Source organism: Oncorhynchus mykiss, chromosome 9 (assembly GCF_057628025.1).
Source record: "Oncorhynchus mykiss isolate SJ-2025 chromosome 9, ASM5762802v1, whole genome shotgun sequence".
NCBI classification, from domain to species: domain Eukaryota; kingdom Metazoa; phylum Chordata; class Actinopteri; order Salmoniformes; family Salmonidae; genus Oncorhynchus; species Oncorhynchus mykiss.
Genome location: NC_143030.1, coordinates 41,041,643 through 41,058,917, shown reverse-complemented (window position 1 = coordinate 41,058,917; position 17,275 = coordinate 41,041,643). Strand labels below are relative to the sequence as shown.

The 17,275-nt window shown below is 41.2% G+C and overlaps 5 non-coding genes across 5 annotated transcripts; all 5 read left to right on the top strand.

Annotated features, from left to right (window-relative positions):
- Positions 1 to 2,363: 2,363 nt before the first annotated feature.
- trnag-ucc (transfer RNA glycine (anticodon UCC)) lies at positions 2,364 to 2,435 on the top strand. The gene has a single exon. It is a non-coding gene; the product is annotated as a tRNA-Gly (tRNA).
- Positions 2,436 to 3,760: 1,325 nt separating this feature from the next.
- Positions 3,761 to 3,832, top strand: trnag-ucc (transfer RNA glycine (anticodon UCC)). Its single transcript has one exon. It is a non-coding gene; the product is annotated as a tRNA-Gly (tRNA).
- A 1,325-nt stretch (positions 3,833 to 5,157) lies between these two features.
- On the top strand, positions 5,158 to 5,229 carry trnag-ucc (transfer RNA glycine (anticodon UCC)). The gene has a single exon. It is a non-coding gene; the product is annotated as a tRNA-Gly (tRNA).
- Positions 5,230 to 6,554: 1,325 nt separating this feature from the next.
- On the top strand, positions 6,555 to 6,626 carry trnag-ucc (transfer RNA glycine (anticodon UCC)). The gene has a single exon. It is a non-coding gene; the product is annotated as a tRNA-Gly (tRNA).
- Positions 6,627 to 7,951: 1,325 nt separating this feature from the next.
- trnag-ucc (transfer RNA glycine (anticodon UCC)) lies at positions 7,952 to 8,023 on the top strand. Its single transcript has one exon. It is a non-coding gene; the product is annotated as a tRNA-Gly (tRNA).
- The last annotated feature ends 9,252 nt before the right edge of the window (positions 8,024 to 17,275 follow it).

Below are 17,275 nucleotides of genomic sequence, written 5' to 3'. Positions count from 1 at the left end.
AACTCATTTATTTTGAGTCAAATGACGCAAAGGTACGTGAATCAAAGTCAATTAATTTTGAAAATACCCATTCAAATAGATCCGTTTTCAACTAGAGAGATTAAGACTCGGCGTATCCGTCTCAATCCTCCACAACTGCTTATGTTACCCCTCCATATCTGCAGTGAAAGATGGTGGACCTAGATCGGTTTTTGTCAAACCATGAGACAATACCTATAATCGGTCTTCTCACAAAAACATCTCTAGCTTCCGAACCGTTTGACCTACAAATTCATATGACCACTCTCTGGAATGAGGAGACCCTCACGAACATGGTGGTATTCTCAATTTTTCTCTACATCCCCCACAAGTGTCAGGAGACTCGTCTGAAGTCACAACCGTCTATGTTGCCAAGTTCTGTTTGTAGAATCCAAAATCTTGGGCTACAAACTAATGTGACCCCACTTGTCGCAATGTTCTCCGTTTTGCCCTACGTTCCCAACAAGTGTCACGGGACTAATCTGAAGGTAACCTGTAGTGATTAAAATGATAGATTTTTCAACCAAGTTATTTTTTTGCTTTCTGCAGCAATGACAGTGAAGATATCGATTGACGTGTCCATGGTGCTTGGAACGATTGAACATCATGTGAGTGTTTTGTGCTTTACTTGTGAGCATAACAGTCTTCCAAAATCTTGACCATGCTTCAGTTCAAATCTTCTGTAGTTCATCTGCTGTGTCTTTCACATTCTGTCTTGTTCAGTCGCGACAGCAAAATGATGACGAGTTTTTACAAATTAATAAAGTGCAAAATGAGATCAATTCATTTTTTTAAAAACAAATGAAAAAATAAGACTTCCAAAAGAATGGAACTCATTTATTTTGAGTCAAATGACGCAAAGGTACGTGAATCAAAGTCAATTAATTTTGAAAATACCCATTCAAATAGATCCGTTTTCAACTAGAGAGATTAAGACTCGGCGTATCCGTCTCAATCCTCCACAACTGCTTATGTTACCCCTCCATATCTGCAGTGAAAGATGGTGGACCTAGATCGGTTTTTGTCAAACCATGAGACAATACCTATAATCGGTCTTCTCACAAAAACATCTCTAGCTTCCGAACCGTTTGACCTACAAATTCATATGACCACTCTCTGGAATGAGGAGACCCTCACGAACATGGTGGTATTCTCAATTTTTCTCTACATCCCCCACAAGTGTCAGGAGACTCGTCTGAAGTCACAACCGTCTATGTTGCCAAGTTCTGTTTGTAGAATCCAAAATCTTGGGCTACAAACTAATGTGACCCCACTTGTCGCAATGTTCTCCGTTTTGCCCTACGTTCCCAACAAGTGTCACGGGACTAATCTGAAGGTAACCTGTAGTGATTAAAATGATAGATTTTTCAACCAAGTTATTTTTTTGCTTTCTGCAGCAATGACAGTGAAGATATCGATTGACGTGTCCATGGTGCTTGGAACGATTGAACATCATGTGAGTGTTTTGTGCTTTACTTGTGAGCATAACAGTCTTCCAAAATCTTGACCATGCTTCAGTTCAAATCTTCTGTAGTTCATCTGCTGTGTCTTTCACATTCTGTCTTGTTCAGTCGCGACAGCAAAATGATGACGAGTTTTTACAAATTAATAAAGTGCAAAATGAGATCAATTCATTTTTTTAAAAACAAATGAAAAAATAAGACTTCCAAAAGAATGGAACTCATTTATTTTGAGTCAAATGACGCAAAGGTACGTGAATCAAAGTCAATTAATTTTGAAAATACCCATTCAAATAGATCCGTTTTCAACTAGAGAGATTAAGACTCGGCGTATCCGTCTCAATCCTCCACAACTGCTTATGTTACCCCTCCATATCTGCAGTGAAAGATGGTGGACCTAGATCGGTTTTTGTCAAACCATGAGACAATACCTATAATCGGTCTTCTCACAAAAACATCTCTAGCTTCCGAACCGTTTGACCTACAAATTCATATGACCACTCTCTGGAATGAGGAGACCCTCACGAACATGGTGGTATTCTCAATTTTTCTCTACATCCCCCACAAGTGTCAGGAGACTCGTCTGAAGTCACAACCGTCTATGTTGCCAAGTTCTGTTTGTAGAATCCAAAATCTTGGGCTACAAACTAATGTGACCCCACTTGTCGCAATGTTCTCCGTTTTGCCCTACGTTCCCAACAAGTGTCACGGGACTAATCTGAAGGTAACCTGTAGTGATTAAAATGATAGATTTTTCAACCAGGGACCTCTCGCAACCTAAGCCATAATCATACACCTAAACCGTGAAAGTGAATTATCTCTTTCCACCAAAATGACGGTCAAATTATGAGTCGATGTCTCAATGTTGCTACTGAGCTGCACATAGCATTGGTGGTATAGTGGTGAGCATAGCTGCCTTCCAAGCAGTTGACCCGGGTTCGATTCCCGGCCAATGCAGAGCCTGAGGAATTCATTTGTTTTAGGGGCTGGATGTCATTTCAAGTGTATTACATTTGAATCCTTGTACTTGGAAGTCAGAATTGCTCCTACATTCTGCAGGTTATCTAAAATAATAAATGTTGTGCGACGTTGAACCAACAAGTGCTTATCAAAATAGATTTGCAGTCCTATCGTCAAAACCATTCAGCCACCTTGTCCTGCGCCCAAGAGGTGATAGTCGGCGTTCCGACAAGATCTGCCTGTCTGAGATTGTTCAAGGATCTGCAAAAGGGCTCATCCGGGATTTGAACCCGGGACCTCTCGCACCCTAAGCGAGAATCATACCCCTAGACCAACGAGCCTTATACCAAAAGTTATTTTTTTGCTTTCTGCAGCAATGACAGTGAAGATATCGATTGACGTGTCCATGGTGCTTGGAACGATTGAACATCATGTGAGTGTTTTGTGCTTTACTTGTGAGCATAACAGTCTTCCAAAATCTTGACCATGTTTCAGTTCAAATCTTCTGTAGTTCATCTGCTGTGTCTTTCACATTCTGTCTTGTTCAGTCGCGACAGCAAAATGATGACGAGTTTTTACAAATTAATAAAGTGCAAAATGAGATCAATTCATTTTTTTAAAAACAAATGAAAAAATAAGACTTCCAAAAGAATGGAACTCATTTATTTTGAGTCAAATGACGCAAAGGTACGTGAATCAAAGTCAATTAATTTTGAAAATACCCATTCAAATAGATCCGTTTTCAACTAGAGAGATTAAGACTCGGCGTATCCGTCTCAATCCTCCACAACTGCTTATGTTACCCCTCCATATCTGCAGTGAAAGATGGTGGACCTAGATCGGTTTTTGTCAAACCATGAGACAATACCTATAATCGGTCTTCTCACAAAAACATCTCTAGCTTCCGAACCGTTTGACCTACAAATTCATATGACCACTCTCTGGAATGAGGAGACCCTCACGAACATGGTGGTATTCTCAATTTTTCTCTACATCCCCCACAAGTGTCAGGAGACTCGTCTGAAGTCACAACCGTCTATGTTGCCAAGTTCTGTTTGTAGAATCCAAAATCTTGGGCTACAAACTAATGTGACCCCACTTGTCGCAATGTTCTCCGTTTTGCCCTACGTTCCCAACAAGTGTCACGGGACTAATCTGAAGGTAACCTGTAGTGATTAAAATGATAGATTTTTCAACCAGGGACCTCTCGCAACCTAAGCCATAATCATACACCTAAACCGTGAAAGTGAATTATCTCTTTCCACCAAAATGACGGTCAAATTATGAGTCGATGTCTCAATGTTGCTACTGAGCTGCACATAGCATTGGTGGTATAGTGGTGAGCATAGCTGCCTTCCAAGCAGTTGACCCGGGTTCGATTCCCGGCCAATGCAGAGCCTGAGGAATTCATTTGTTTTAGGGGCTGGATGTCATTTCAAGTGTATTACATTTGAATCCTTGTACTTGGAAGTCAGAATTGCTCCTACATTCTGCAGGTTATCTAAAATAATAAATGTTGTGCGACGTTGAACCAACAAGTGCTTATCAAAATAGATTTGCAGTCCTATCGTCAAAACCATTCAGCCACCTTGTCCTGCGCCCAAGAGGTGATAGTCGGCGTTCCGACAAGATCTGCCTGTCTGAGATTGTTCAAGGATCTGCAAAAGGGCTCATCCGGGATTTGAACCCGGGACCTCTCGCACCCTAAGCGAGAATCATACCCCTAGACCAACGAGCCTTATACCAAAAGTTATTTTTTTGCTTTCTGCAGCAATGACAGTGAAGATATCGATTGACGTGTCCATGGTGCTTGGAACGATTGAACATCATGTGAGTGTTTTGTGCTTTACTTGTGAGCATAACAGTCTTCCAAAATCTTGACCATGTTTCAGTTCAAATCTTCTGTAGTTCATCTGCTGTGTCTTTCACATTCTGTCTTGTTCAGTCGCGACAGCAAAATGATGACGAGTTTTTACAAATTAATAAAGTGCAAAATGAGATCAATTCATTTTTTTTAAAACAAATGAAAAAATAAGACTTCCAAAAGAATGGAACTCATTTATTTTGAGTCAAATGACGCAAAGGTACGTGAATCAAAGTCAATTAATTTTGAAAATACCCATTCAAATAGATCCGTTTTCAACTAGAGAGATTAAGACTCGGCGTATCCGTCTCAATCCTCCACAACTGCTTATGTTACCCCTCCATATCTGCAGTGAAAGATGGTGGACCTAGATCGGTTTTTGTCAAACCATGAGACAATACCTATAATCGGTCTTCTCACAAAAACATCTCTAGCTTCCGAACCGTTTGACCTACAAATTCATATGACCACTCTCTGGAATGAGGAGACCCTCACGAACATGGTGGTATTCTCAATTTTTCTCTACATCCCCCACAAGTGTCAGGAGACTCGTCTGAAGTCACAACCGTCTATGTTGCCAAGTTCTGTTTGTAGAATCCAAAATCTTGGGCTACAAACTAATGTGACCCCACTTGTCGCAATGTTCTCCGTTTTGCCCTACGTTCCCAACAAGTGTCACGGGACTAATCTGAAGGTAACCTGTAGTGATTAAAATGATAGATTTTTCAACCAGGGACCTCTCGCAACCTAAGCCATAATCATACACCTAAACCGTGAAAGTGAATTATCTCTTTCCACCAAAATGACGGTCAAATTATGAGTCGATGTCTCAATGTTGCTACTGAGCTGCACATAGCATTGGTGGTATAGTGGTGAGCATAGCTGCCTTCCAAGCAGTTGACCCGGGTTCGATTCCCGGCCAATGCAGAGCCTGAGGAATTCATTTGTTTTAGGGGCTGGATGTCATTTCAAGTGTATTACATTTGAATCCTTGTACTTGGAAGTCAGAATTGCTCCTACATTCTGCAGGTTATCTAAAATAATAAATGTTGTGCGACGTTGAACCAACAAGTGCTTATCAAAATAGATTTGCAGTCCTATCGTCAAAACCATTCAGCCACCTTGTCCTGCGCCCAAGAGGTGATAGTCGGCGTTCCGACAAGATCTGCCTGTCTGAGATTGTTCAAGGATCTGCAAAAGGGCTCATCCGGGATTTGAACCCGGGACCTCTCGCACCCTAAGCGAGAATCATACCCCTAGACCAACGAGCCTTATACCAAAAGTTATTTTTTTGCTTTCTGCAGCAATGACAGTGAAGATATCGATTGACGTGTCCATGGTGCTTGGAACGATTGAACATCATGTGAGTGTTTTGTGCTTTACTTGTGAGCATAACAGTCTTCCAAAATCTTGACCATGTTTCAGTTCAAATCTTCTGTAGTTCATCTGCTGTGTCTTTCACATTCTGTCTTGTTCAGTCGCGACAGCAAAATGATGACGAGTTTTTACAAATTAATAAAGTGCAAAATGAGATCAATTCATTTTTTTTAAAACAAATGAAAAAATAAGACTTCCAAAAGAATGGAACTCATTTATTTTGAGTCAAATGACGCAAAGGTACGTGAATCAAAGTCAATTAATTTTGAAAATACCCATTCAAATAGATCCGTTTTCAACTAGAGAGATTAAGACTCGGCGTATCCGTCTCAATCCTCCACAACTGCTTATGTTACCCCTCCATATCTGCAGTGAAAGATGGTGGACCTAGATCGGTTTTTGTCAAACCATGAGACAATACCTATAATCGGTCTTCTCACAAAAACATCTCTAGCTTCCGAACCGTTTGACCTACAAATTCATATGACCACTCTCTGGAATGAGGAGACCCTCACGAACATGGTGGTATTCTCAATTTTTCTCTACATCCCCCACAAGTGTCAGGAGACTCGTCTGAAGTCACAACCGTCTATGTTGCCAAGTTCTGTTTGTAGAATCCAAAATCTTGGGCTACAAACTAATGTGACCCCACTTGTCGCAATGTTCTCCGTTTTGCCCTACGTTCCCAACAAGTGTCACGGGACTAATCTGAAGGTAACCTGTAGTGATTAAAATGATAGATTTTTCAACCAGGGACCTCTCGCAACCTAAGCCATAATCATACACCTAAACCGTGAAAGTGAATTATCTCTTTCCACCAAAATGACGGTCAAATTATGAGTCGATGTCTCAATGTTGCTACTGAGCTGCACATAGCATTGGTGGTATAGTGGTGAGCATAGCTGCCTTCCAAGCAGTTGACCCGGGTTCGATTCCCGGCCAATGCAGAGCCTGAGGAATTCATTTGTTTTAGGGGCTGGATGTCATTTCAAGTGTATTACATTTGAATCCTTGTACTTGGAAGTCAGAATTGCTCCTACATTCTGCAGGTTATCTAAAATAATAAATGTTGTGCGACGTTGAACCAACAAGTGCTTATCAAAATAGATTTGCAGTCCTATCGTCAAAACCATTCAGCCACCTTGTCCTGCGCCCAAGAGGTGATAGTCGGCGTTCCGACAAGATCTGCCTGTCTGAGATTGTTCAAGGATCTGCAAAAGGGCTCATCCGGGATTTGAACCCGGGACCTCTCGCACCCTAAGCGAGAATCATACCCCTAGACCAACGAGCCTTATACCAAAAGTTATTTTTTTGCTTTCTGCAGCAATGACAGTGAAGATATCGATTGACGTGTCCATGGTGCTTGGAACGATTGAACATCATGTGAGTGTTTTGTGCTTTACTTGTGAGCATAACAGTCTTCCAAAATCTTGACCATGTTTCAGTTCAAATCTTCTGTAGTTCATCTGCTGTGTCTTTCACATTCTGTCTTGTTCAGTCGCGACAGCAAAATGATGACGAGTTTTTACAAATTAATAAAGTGCAAAATGAGATCAATTCATTTTTTTTAAAACAAATGAAAAAATAAGACTTCCAAAAGAATGGAACTCATTTATTTTGAGTCAAATGACGCAAAGGTACGTGAATCAAAGTCAATTAATTTTGAAAATACCCATTCAAATAGATCCGTTTTCAACTAGAGAGATTAAGACTCGGCGTATCCGTCTCAATCCTCCACAACTGCTTATGTTACCCCTCCATATCTGCAGTGAAAGATGGTGGACCTAGATCGGTTTTTGTCAAACCATGAGACAATACCTATAATCGGTCTTCTCACAAAAACATCTCTAGCTTCCGAACCGTTTGACCTACAAATTCATATGACCACTCTCTGGAATGAGGAGACCCTCACGAACATGGTGGTATTCTCAATTTTTCTCTACATCCCCCACAAGTGTCAGGAGACTCGTCTGAAGTCACAACCGTCTATGTTGCCAAGTTCTGTTTGTAGAATCCAAAATCTTGGGCTACAAACTAATGTGACCCCACTTGTCGCAATGTTCTCCGTTTTGCCCTACGTTCCCAACAAGTGTCACGGGACTAATCTGAAGGTAACCTGTAGTGATTAAAATGATAGATTTTTCAACCAGGGACCTCTCGCAACCTAAGCCATAATCATACACCTAAACCGTGAAAGTGAATTATCTCTTTCCACCAAAATGACGGTCAAATTATGAGTCGATGTCTCAATGTTGCTACTGAGCTGCACATAGCATTGGTGGTATAGTGGTGAGCATAGCTGCCTTCCAAGCAGTTGACCCGGGTTCGATTCCCGGCCAATGCAGAGCCTGAGGAATTCATTTGTTTTAGGGGCTGGATGTCATTTCAAGTGTATTACATTTGAATCCTTGTACTTGGAAGTCAGAATTGCTCCTACATTCTGCAGGTTATCTAAAATAATAAATGTTGTGCGACGTTGAACCAACAAGTGCTTATCAAAATAGATTTGCAGTCCTATCGTCAAAACCATTCAGCCACCTTGTCCTGCGCCCAAGAGGTGATAGTCGGCGTTCCGACAAGATCTGCCTGTCTGAGATTGTTCAAGGATCTGCAAAAGGGCTCATCCGGGATTTGAACCCGGGACCTCTCGCACCCTAAGCGAGAATCATACCCCTAGACCAACGAGCCTTATACCAAAAGTTATTTTTTTGCTTTCTGCAGCAATGACAGTGAAGATATCGATTGACGTGTCCATGGTGCTTGGAACGATTGAACATCATGTGAGTGTTTTGTGCTTTACTTGTGAGCATAACAGTCTTCCAAAATCTTGACCATGTTTCAGTTCAAATCTTCTGTAGTTCATCTGCTGTGTCTTTCACATTCTGTCTTGTTCAGTCGCGACAGCAAAATGATGACGAGTTTTTACAAATTAATAAAGTGCAAAATGAGATCAATTCATTTTTTTTAAAACAAATGAAAAAATAAGACTTCCAAAAGAATGGAACTCATTTATTTTGAGTCAAATGACGCAAAGGTACGTGAATCAAAGTCAATTAATTTTGAAAATACCCATTCAAATAGATCCGTTTTCAACTAGAGAGATTAAGACTCGGCGTATCCGTCTCAATCCTCCACAACTGCTTATGTTACCCCTCCATATCTGCAGTGAAAGATGGTGGACCTAGATCGGTTTTTGTCAAACCATGAGACAATACCTATAATCGGTCTTCTCACAAAAACATCTCTAGCTTCCGAACCGTTTGACCTACAAATTCATATGACCACTCTCTGGAATGAGGAGACCCTCACGAACATGGTGGTATTCTCAATTTTTCTCTACATCCCCCACAAGTGTCAGGAGACTCGTCTGAAGTCACAACCGTCTATGTTGCCAAGTTCTGTTTGTAGAATCCAAAATCTTGGGCTACAAACTAATGTGACCCCACTTGTCGCAATGTTCTCCGTTTTGCCCTACGTTCCCAACAAGCGTCACGGGACTAATCTGAAGGTAACCTGTAGTGATTAAAATGATAGATTTTTTAACCAGGGACCTCTCGCAACCTAAGCCATAATCATACACCTAAACCGTGAAAGTGAATTATCACTTTCCACCAAAATGACGGTCAAATTATGAGTCGATGTCTCAATGTTGCTACTGCACATAGCATTGGTGGTATAGTGGTGAGCATAGCTGCGTTCCAAGCAGTTGACTCGGGTTCGATTCCCGGCCAATGCAGAGCCTGAGGAATTCATTTGTTTTAGGGGCTGGATGTCATTTCAAGTGTATTACATTTGAATCATTATCCTTGTACTTGGAAGTCAGAATTGCTCCTACATTCTGCAGGTTATCTAAAATAATAAATGTTGTGCGACGTTGAACCAACAAGTGCTTATCAAAATAGATTTGCAGTCCTATCGCCAAAACCATTCAGCCACCTTGTCCTGCGCCCAAGAGGTGATAGTCGGCGTTCTGACAAGATCTGCCTGTCTGAGATTGTTCAAGGATCTGCAAAAGGGCTCATCCGGGATTTGAACCCGGGACCTCTCGCACCCTAAGCGAGAATCATACCCCTAGACCAACGAGCCTTATGCAAAAAGTTATTTTTTTGCTTTCTGCAGCAATGACAGTGAAGATATCGATTGACGTGTCCATGGTGCTTGGAACGATTGAACATCATGTGAGTGTTTTGTGCTTTACTTGTGAGCATAACAGTCTTCCAAAATCTTGACCATGCTTCAGTTCAAATCTTCTGTAGTTCATCTGCTGTGTCTTTCACATTCTGTCTTGTTCAGTCGCGACAGCAAAATGATGACGAGTTTTTACAAATTAATAAAGTGCAAAATGAGATCAATTCATTTTTTTAAAAACAAATGAAAAAATAAGACTTCCAAAAGAATGGAACTCATTTATTTTGAGTCAAATGAGACCATGAGACAATACCTATAATCGGTCTTCTCACAAAAACATCTCTAGCTTCCGAACCGTTTGACCTACAAATTCATATGACCACTCTCTGGAATGAGGAGACCCTCACGAACATGGTGGTATTCTCAATTTTTCTCTACATCCCCCACAAGTGTCAGGAGACTCGTCTGAAGTCACAACCGTCTATGTTGCCAAGTTCTGTTTGTAGAATCCAAAATCTTGGGCTACAAACTAATGTGACCCCACTTGTCGCAATGTTCTCCGTTTTGCCCTACGTTCCCAACAAGTGTCACGGGACTAATCTGAAGGTAACCTGTAGTGATTAAAATGATAGATTTTTCAACCAGGGACCTCTCGCAACCTAAGCCATAATCATACACCTAAACCGTGAAAGTGAATTATCACTTTCCACCAAAATGACGGTCAAATTATGAGTCGATGTCTCAATGTTGCTACTGAGCTGCACATAGCATTGGTGGTATAGTGGTGAGCATAGTTGCCTTCCAAGCAGTTGACTCGGGTTTGATTCCCGGCCAATGCAGAGCCTGAGGAATTCATTTGTTTTAGGGGCTGGATGTCATTTCAAGTGTATTACATTTGAATCATTATCCTTGTACTTGGAAGTCAGAATTGCTCCTACATTCTGCAGGTTATCTAAAATAATAAATGTTGTGCGACGTTGAACCAACAAGTGCTTATCAAAATAGATTTGCAGTCCTATCGCCAAAACCATTCAGCCACCTTGTCCTGCGCCCAAGAGGTGATAGTCGGCGTTCTGACAAGATCTGCCTGTCTGAGATTGTTCAAGGATCTGCAAAAGGGCTCATCCGGGATTTGAACCCTCTCGCACCCTAAGCGAGAATCATACCCCTAGACCAACGAGCCTTATGCAAAAAGTTATTTTTTTGCTTTCTGCAGCAATGACAGTGAAGATATCGATTGACGTGTCCATGGTGCTTGGAACGATTGAACATCATGTGAGTGTTTTGTGCTTTACTTGTGAGCATAACAGTCTTCCAAAATCTTGACCATGCTTCAGTTCAAATCTTCTGTAGTTCATCTGCTGTGTCTTTCACATTCTGTCTTGTTCAGTCGCGACAGCAAAATGATGACGAGTTTTTACAAATTAATAAAGTGCAAAATGAGATCAATTCATTTTTTTAAAAACAAATGAAAAAATAAGACTTCCAAAAGAATGGAACTCATTTATTTTGAGTCAAATGAGACCATGAGACAATACCTATAATCGGTCTTCTCACAAAAACATCTCTAGCTTCCGAACCGTTTGACCTACAAATTCATATGACCACTCTCTGGAATGAGGAGACCCTCACGAACATGGTGGTATTCTCAATTTTTCTCTACATCCCCCACAAGTGTCAGGAGACTCGTCTGAAGTCACAACCGTCTATGTTGCCAAGTTCTGTTTGTAGAATCCAAAATCTTGGGCTACAAACTAATGTGACCCCACTTGTCGCAATGTTCTCCGTTTTGCCCTACGTTCCCAACAAGTGTCACGGGACTAATCTGAAGGTAACCTGTAGTGATTAAAATGATAGATTTTTCAACCAGGGACCTCTCGCAACCTAAGCCATAATCATACACCTAAACCGTGAAAGTGAATTATCACTTTCCACCAAAGTGACGGTCAAATTATGAGTCGATGTCTCAATGTTGCTACTGAGCTGCACATAGCATTGGTGGTATAGTGGTGAGCATAGTTGCCTTCCAAGCAGTTGACTCGGGTTTGATTCCCGGCCAATGGTGATAGTCGGCATTCCGACAAGATCTGCCTGTCTGAGATTGTTCAAGGATCTGCAAAAGGGCTCATCCGGGATTTGAACCCGGGACCTCTCGCACCCTAAGCGAGAATCATACCCCTAGACCAACGAGCCTTATGCAAAAAGTTATTTTTTTGCTTTCTGCAGCAATGACAGTGAAGATATCGATTTGACGTGTCCATGGTGCTTGGAACGATTGAACATCATGTGAGTGTTTTGTGCTTTACTTGTGAGCATAACAGTCTTCCAAAATCTTGACCATGCTTCAGTTCAAATCTTCTGTAGTTCATCTGCTGTGTCTTTCACATTCTGTCTTGTTCAGTCGCGACAGCAAAATTATGACGAGTTTTTACAAATTAATAAAGTGCAAAATGAGATCAATTCATTTTTTTAAAAACAAATGAAAAAATAAGACTTCCAAAAGAATGGAACTCATTTATTTTGAGTCAAATGACGCAAAGGTACGTGAATCAAAGTCAATTAATTTTGAAAATACCCATTCAAATAGATCCGTTTTCAACTAGAGAGATTAAGACTCGGCGTATCCGTCTCAATCCTCCACAACTGCTTATGTTAACCCACCATATCTGCAGTGAAAGATGGTGGACCTAGATCGGTTTTTGTCAAACCATGAGACAATACCTATAATCGGTCTTCTCACAAAAACATCTCTAGCTTCCGAACCGTTTGACCTACACATTCATATGACCACTCTCTGGAATGAGGAGACCCTCACGAACATGGTGGTATTCTCAATTTTTCTCTACATCCCCCACAAGTGTCAGGAGACTCGTCTGAAGTCACAAGCGTCTATGTGCCAAGTTCTGTTTGTAGAATCCAAAATCTTGGGCTACAAACTAATGTGACCCCACTTGTCGCAATGTTCTCCGTTTTGCCCTACGTTCCCAACAAGTGTCACGGGACTAATCTGAAGGTAACCTGTAGTGATTAAAACGATAGATTTCTTAACCAGGGACCTCTCGCAACCTAAGCCATAATCATACACCTAAACCGTGAAAGTGAATCATCACTTTCCACCAAAATGACGGTCAAATTATGAGTCGATGTCTCAATGTTGCTACTGAGCTGCACATAGCATTGGTGGTATAGTGGTGAGCATAGGTTGACCCGGGTTCGATTCCCGGCCAATGCAGAGCCTGAGGAATTCATTTGTTTTAGGGGCTGGATGTCATTTCAAGTGTATTACATTTGAATCATTATCCTTGTACTTGGAAGTCAGAATTGCTCCTACATTCTGCAGAGAGGTGATAGTCGGCATTCCGACAAGATCTGCCTGTCTGAGATTGTTCAAGGATCTGCAAAAGGCCTCATCCGGGATTTGAACCCGGGACCTCTCGCACCCTAAGCGAGAATCATACCCCTAGACCAACGAGCCTTATGCAAAAAGTTATTTTTTTGCTTTCTGCAGCAATGACAGTGAAGATATCGATTGACGTGTCCATGGTGCTTGGAACATTTGAACATCATGTGAGTGTTTTGTGCTTTACTTGTGAGCATAACAGTCTTCCAAAATCTTGACCATGCTTCAGTTCAAATCTTCTGTAGTTCATCTGCTGTGTCTTTCACATTCTGTCTTGTTCAGTCGCGACAGCAAAATGATGACGAGTTTTTACAAATTAATAAAGTGCAAAATGAGATCAATTCATTTTTTTAAAAACAAATGAAAAAATAAGACTTCCAAAAGAATGGAACTCATTTATTTTGAGTCAAATGACGCAAAGGTACGTGAATCAAAGTCAATTAATTTTGAAAATACCCATTCAAATAGATCCGTTTTCAACTAGAGAGATTAAGACTCGGCGTATCCGTCTCAATCCTCCACAACTGCTTATGTTAACCCTCCATATCTGCAGTGAAAGATGGTGGACCTAGATCGGTTTTTGTCAAACCATGAGACAATACCTATAATCGGTCTTCTCACAAAAACATCTCTAGCTTCCGAACCGTTTGACCTACAAATTCATATGACCACTCTCTGGAATGAGGAGACCCTCACGAACACGGTGGTATTCTCAATTTTTCTCTACATCCCCCACAAGTGTCAGGAGACTCGTCTGAAGTCACAAGCGTCTATGTGCCAAGTTCTGTTTGTAGAATCCAAAATCTTGGGCTACAAACTAATGTGACCCCACTTGTCGCAATGTTCTCCGTTTTGCCCTACGTTCCCAACAAGTGTCACGGGACTAATCTGAAGGTAACCTGTAGTGATTAAAACGATAGATTTTTTAACCAGGGACCTCTCGCAACCTATTATCACTTTCCACCAAAATGACGGTCAAATTATGAGTCGATGTCTCAATGTTGCTACTGAGCTGCACATAGCATTGGTGGTATAGTGGTGAGCATAGGTTGACCCGGGTTCGATTCCCGGCCAATGCAGAGCCTGAGGAATTCATTTGTTTTAGGGGCTGGATGTCATTTCAAGTGTATTACATTTGAATCATTATCGTTGTACTTGGAAGTCAGAATTGCTCCTACATTCTGCAGGTTATCTAAAATAATAAATGTTGTGCGACGTTGAACCAACAAGTGCATATCAAAATAGATTTGCAGTCCTATCGCCAAAACCATTCAGCCACCTTGTCCTGCGCCCAAGAGGTGATAGTCGGCATTCCGACAAGATCTGCCTGTCTGAGATTGTTCAAGGATCTGCAAAAGGGCTCATCCGGGATTTGAACCCGGGACCTCTCGCACCCTAAGCGAGAATCATACCCCTAGACCAACGAGCCTTATGCAAAAAGTTATTTTTTTGCTTTCTGCAGCAATGACAGTGAAGATATCGATTGACGTGTCCATGGTGCTTGGAACATTTGAACATCATGTGAGTGTTTTGTGCTTTACTTGTGAGCATAACAGTCTTCCAAAATCTTGACCATGCTTCAGTTCAAATCTTCTGTAGTTCATCTGCTGTGTCTTTCACATTCTGTCTTGTTCAGTCGCGACAGCAAAATGATGACGAGTTTTTACAAATTAATAAAGTGCAAAATGAGATCAATTCATTTTTTTAAAAACAAATGAAAAAATAAGACTTCCAAAAGAATGGAACTCATTTATTTTGAGTCAAATGACGCAAAGGTACGTGAATCAAAGTCAATTAATTTTGAAAATACCCATTCAAATAGATCCGTTTTCAACTAGAGAGATTAAGACTCGGCGTATCCGTCTCAATCCTCCACAACTGCTTATGTTAACCCTCCATATCTGCAGTGAAAGATGGTGGACCTAGATCGGTTTTTGTCAAACCATGAGACAATACCTATAATCGGTCTTCTCACAAAAACATCTCTAGCTTCCGAACCGTTTGACCTACAAATTCATATGACCACTCTCTGGAATGAGGAGACCCTCACGAACACGGTGGTATTCTCAATTTTTCTCTACATCCCCCACAAGTGTCAGGAGACTCGTCTGAAGTCACAAGCGTCTATGTGCCAAGTTCTGTTTGTAGAATCCAAAATCTTGGGCTACAAACTAATGTGACCCCACTTGTCGCAATGTTCTCCGTTTTGCCCTACGTTCCCAACAAGTGTCACGGGACTAATCTGAAGGTAACCTGTAGTGATTAAAACGATAGATTTTTTAACCAGGGACCTCTCGCAACCTATTATCACTTTCCACCAAAATGACGGTCAAATTATGAGTCGATGTCTCAATGTTGCTACTGAGCTGCACATAGCATTGGTGGTATAGTGGTGAGCATAGGTTGACCCGGGTTCGATTCCCGGCCAATGCAGAGCCTGAGGAATTCATTTGTTTTAGGGGCTGGATGTCATTTCAAGTGTATTACATTTGAATCATTATCGTTGTACTTGGAAGTCAGAATTGCTCCTACATTCTGCAGGTTATCTAAAATAATAAATGTTGTGCGACGTTGAACCAACAAGTGCATATCAAAATAGATTTGCAGTCCTATCGCCAAAACCATTCAGCCACCTTGTCCTGCGCCCAAGAGGTGATAGTCGGCATTCCGACAAGATCTGCCTGTCTGAGATTGTTCAAGGATCTGCAAAAGGGCTCATCCGGGATTTGAACCCGGGACCTCTCGCACCCTAAGCGAGAATCATACTCCTAGACCAACGAGCCTTATGCAAAAAGTTATTTTTTTGCTTTCTGCAGCAATGACAGTGAAGATATCGATTGACGTGTCCATGGTGCTTGGAACATTTGAACATCATGTGAGTGTTTTGTGCTTTACTTGTGAGCATAACAGTCTTCCAAAATCTTGGCCATGCTTCAGTTCAAATCTTCTGTAGTTCATCTGCTGTGTCTTTCACATTCTGTCTTGTTCAGTCGCGACAGCAAAATGATGACGAGTTTTTACAAATTAATAAAGTGCAAAATGAGATCAATTCATTTTTTTAAAAACAAATGAAAAAATAAGACTTCCAAAAGAATGGAACTCATTTATTTTGAGTCAAATGACGCAAAGGTACGTGAATCAAAGTCAATTAATTTTGAAAATACCCATTCAAATAGATCCGTTTTCAACTAGAGAGATTAAGACTCGGCGTATCCGTCTCAATCCTCCACAACTGCTTATGTTAACCCTCCATATCTGCAGTGAAAGATGGTGGACCTAGATCGGTTTTTGTCAAACCATGAGACAATACCTATAATCGGTCTTCTCACAAAAACATCTCTAGCTTCCGAACCGTTTGACCTACAAATTCATATGACCACTCTCTGGAATGAGGAGACCCTCACGAACACGGTGGTATTCTCAATTTTTCTCTACATCCCCCACAAGTGTCAGGAGACTCGTCTGAAGTCACAAGCGTCTATGTGCCAAGTTCTGTTTGTAGAATCCAAAATCTTGGGCTACAAACTAATGTGACCCCACTTGTCGCAATGTTCTCCGTTTTGCCCTACGTTCCCAACAAGTGTCACGGGACTAATCTGAAGGTAACCTGTAGTGATTAAAACGATAGATTTTTTAACCAGGGACCTCTCGCAACCTAAGCCATAATCATACACCTAAACCGTGAAAGTGAATTATCACTTTCCACCAAAATGACGGTCAAATTATGAGTCGATGTCTCAATGTTGCTACTGAGCTGCACATAGCATTGGTGGTATAGTGGTGAGCATAGGTTGACCCGGGTTCGATTCCCGGCCAATGCAGAGCCTGAGGAATTCATTTGTTTTAGGGGCTGGATGTCATTTCAAGTGTATTACATTTGAATCATTATCCTTGTACTTGGAAGTCAGAATTGCTCCTACATTCTGCAGGTTATCTAAAATAATAAATGTTGTGCGACGTTGAACCAACAAGTGCATATCAAAATAGATTTGCAGTCCTATCGCCAAAACCATTCAGCCACCTTGTCCTGCGCCCAAGAGGTGATAGTCGGCATTCCGACAAGATCTG